Here is a 3,631-nt window from a genome sequence, read left to right as displayed (position 1 = left end):
GATGGAGCAGTTAAAAAGGGGGAGACAGTTAGGCCCCGCAAGGACAGAGCAGCTGCTCCGGCCTATCAGCTCTTCCACGAGACCTCGGCACTCATTAGCATAAATTCGAATGACAAATGTGGCCCGCTTTGGCAAAGACTAATTAATTCACGGAGGGGGGAAACTCACTAGAGTAAGAATTCAAATCATTCAATGCCACAGGCCTGAACAAGTGTTAAGAGGGAGCGTGTTGAGCTCCATTGTGTTTTGGAATTACTACAGTTGCCTTACATGTCCTGAAAAGGTTACAGCTTTCATTCCAGTATTTAAGTTGTGTTTGATTGTTTTTTACGTATATTTTTTCAGAATTCAGGTTGAATGCTCAATTGTTTGGAAAAGTTTGAGTTTGTTAGCATACAATGTTTTTTTTTTATATAGGCATATTTGCATGTGTTGTTGTGTGTGTGTGTGTGTGTGTGTGTGTGTGTGTGTTGTGTGTGTGTGTGTGGGTGGGTGGGTGTGGGGGGTGGGGGGGGTTTTGAGGTTGAATAGATTGATGTTTTGTGCAGTATATTTTTACACATAAACACACAGGCAAGCACATACACACACTCAGGACTTAATGGTTTGTAAGAGGGAACAATGGACAGGAAAAGATTGCTTCGCTCTGAAGTGATGGCAGGCTGTGACGGCCTGGAAAACACAGGGAAAGAATAAGTGCTCCCCCTTGTGTTCAGCTCACATACTTCTGCCTTTATTGCAATCTTGTATCAATGTGGTTTTATAAACTATAATCACACTTTGTAGGACAGTGTAACTCTGAGTCACATTAAAAGTATATTGCGCTCTGTCACTATGGATACATGTACAAAGTTTGCACATCACATTCAGCCTCTTCTTTTCTTCTTGGCACTGAGAGCATTACCTCATGTTGTCCTCCATTCACTTGGCTGAAATGTCTGCCAATAAAATGTCTCCCTAACTTTTCTTAACAAGCCTATGACTCTCAAATTAATCAATCCAACGTGTTGGCAAGTGACACTGACTGGCGTGGGGGGCCTAAATGATCCGTTTGAATCCGATTATAGATAAAGCTTGCGTTAGCCATAAATACTTGTTGTTTTCCACTTTACAGCAGGTTTAAGTCATCAAGTTCAGGTGTTCCTGCAACAGTGCCAGTGTGAGTGTGTGTGTGTGTGTGTGTGTGTGTGTGTGTGTGTGTGTGTGTGTGTGTGTTGGTGTTTGTGTATTGAAATGAGTTTCTTCATTCTCTACTGCTCTGTCTCACTCACTCTACCTCCTCACGTCTTTCCCTTTCCTCCCTTCTCCAAAACACACCAGGCTTAGGCAGGTGCAACCGTTTTCCTCACCAAATCCCTTGTTAACGACCCCACAACGATTGCCCAAGAGCGGTCCCCGCTAAACCAGGCTCTTCCTGCACCATAATTACATCAAAACAGAACATGTTGTGCAGTGTGAGGACTATTTATACATCCACATCGAGAGCCAGTTTTCAGTCTTTCTGCTTTCAAGGAACATAATTCTGCAACTACTTTGTGTGTGTGTGTGTGTGTGTGTGTGTGTGTGTGTGTAGGTGCGTGCATATGTGTGTGTGTGTGACTCGGGGTGGGTGTTTGGGGAGTAAATGGGTGGTGGTTGGCGGGGATAGTGTGATTCTCCAGGTGGCACACAGGGGCCCCAGTTGCCGCTGCCCATTACCAATTACACCAAGACTCCTACACCTGTGAAACACATTATATCTTGACCAAAACACTAAAAGGAGGTGGTTCTCCTTTTGTCTGACAGTGGCGGACAGCTAAATCGATTTGAAGGCAATGCTACAACCCACTGTTGGTTTAAAAGGGATCATTCAGGGAAAGCCACAACTATTATGGGCCTACTATTCATATCTTTGCATGAGGCCATCACAATTTCCACACTAGCTCTGTATGTAATATGATTGCTCTCTGGTTTAAACTACAGAATGTTCTTTGTTGGACAGATTGCATAAACGTTCCACCCTCTGATGGGCAATTACACTGCCGGCCATTTATTTATTCAATACCATCATTACTATGGCAATGACTTTGTCTCATTCATACTAACATGCTGTCATTCAGCATTTAAATTTAACATCATAATACATAATATCAATGCATTGGGAACACTGCACATTCAATTCCAAGTCAATACATGACCAAAATTGATCAAATTTCTTTCATACTTTTACAGAAAGTGAAGAAAAAGGAATATTAGGCTGTTCAAAAAAACAACAGTATTTGCATTTTTCTTTACAAACGCAAACGTTTGCATAAACTGAAAAATGTCTAAAAGGAGCGCTTTACTTTGAATCACTGCACTAATGTTTAGTTGCATAACCATTATTTCTGAGAACTGCTTCACAGCTCTGTTGCATGGAGTTGACCAACTTCTAGTTAACTTCTTCACTATCTCCGCCAACCACCACCCATGGTTAACTAGTTATTGTCAAGGTTTTGTCAAGTTTCTGTTGTAGTTGGTTTCATGTTTTCTGTTTGTTTTCATGTACTTCCTGTTTTATTTTGAAACCCACTTCTTGTCTTCATTTATTTTGAATGTCTTCCTGCCTTTGTTTGGTTCCCGCCTGTATGAGCACCATCTCCGCCCCTAATTTGATTCACCTGTTTGTTTTCAGCTTCCCTAGTTCCCAGTGTTAAATACTCACCATTGCCACTCACCTTTGCCAGATTGTAGTTTTGTCATTCTCTCCAGCGTTTTCCCTCGTGTTGATTTCCTGGTGTTATTGGACTTTTGCCTGTTTCCTCACAACAATTATTGTCTGTTCCTTTTGTACCTTTGCCTTGTTGCTGGGAGCTTAGTTTTGCTAGTCTTTGCTAGACCTTCCTCCACAGCTATGCCAGGGAGGGTCTGGCTAGTCCACACAGCATTCCAGGATGGGAGAAAAACGTGCTGTGGTTTATTGGCATTTCTTTAAACCAATCACAATCATCATTGGCGGCAATAAGCGACAGAGCCCCGGTGCTGCTAAAAAAAACAACCTTGAGAAGGAACTTGTTTTTGTGGAACACGTTGTTTTAGTTGTGCAACAGAAAACTCAGATTGGACAGATAGTCTAGCTAGCTGTCTGGATTTACCCTGCAGAGATCTGAGGAGCAGTTGACCATAGTTCACATAAATCCACCAGAGTTTAAAATTCTAACACAAAGAAAGCACAAGGTAACGCTATGCGGGCGCAAAAGAGTGTGATCTGGCGGAATTTCCAGCAGCACCGGAGCAATACAGGAATTGGAACGTCGTGGATATAGACTATTGGGAGCTGGATCTGAATTTGAGCATCAGCTGACGCTAAGCAAGCACACACTAAGAACAAAACCAGGTCCGATGCCATGGCAAAACTGCACAATTGCAGATTTGGAACTGCAGCAGATATCTCAAGACAGAGGAACTTAACTGACTGACAGATGAGACATTTAAGTACTTCATAATACACAATTTAGTATATTTAAAGATTGGGGTTCCTCACATAGCAGATGAAAGACAAATATGAAAAATAAATACATTTTCAGTAGTGACAGTGTGGGGTTCATTCTACATACAGTACGTGTGTGTAAATACACCTGCCACCTACCACACACACATACACACACACACA

The 3,631-nt window shown here is 42.1% G+C and overlaps 1 protein-coding gene across 4 annotated transcripts in view; it reads right to left on the bottom strand.

The window, feature by feature from the left end:
- Positions 1-1,167: 1,167 nt before the first annotated feature.
- si:dkey-40c11.2 (drebrin-like protein A) overlaps positions 1,168-3,631 on the bottom strand; it is a 42,990-nt gene continuing 40,526 nt past the window's right edge. Inside the window, exon 17 of one of the 4 annotated variants that reach the window (XM_032516499.1) lies at positions 1,168-1,213. The gene's annotated coding sequence lies outside the window, so the exon portion shown is untranslated. Of the gene's footprint in view, positions 1,216-1,538; positions 1,572-3,631 lie in introns of those variants that run through there. The other 3 variants (XM_032516500.1, XM_032516498.1, XM_032516501.1) reach the window with 3 other exon arrangements.

Source organism: Etheostoma spectabile, chromosome 5 (assembly GCF_008692095.1).
Source record: "Etheostoma spectabile isolate EspeVRDwgs_2016 chromosome 5, UIUC_Espe_1.0, whole genome shotgun sequence".
NCBI lineage: Eukaryota > Metazoa > Chordata > Actinopteri > Perciformes > Percidae > Etheostoma > Etheostoma spectabile.
Note: the sequence above shows the minus strand (reverse complement) of the source record. Positions and strands in the feature narration are given on the sequence as shown.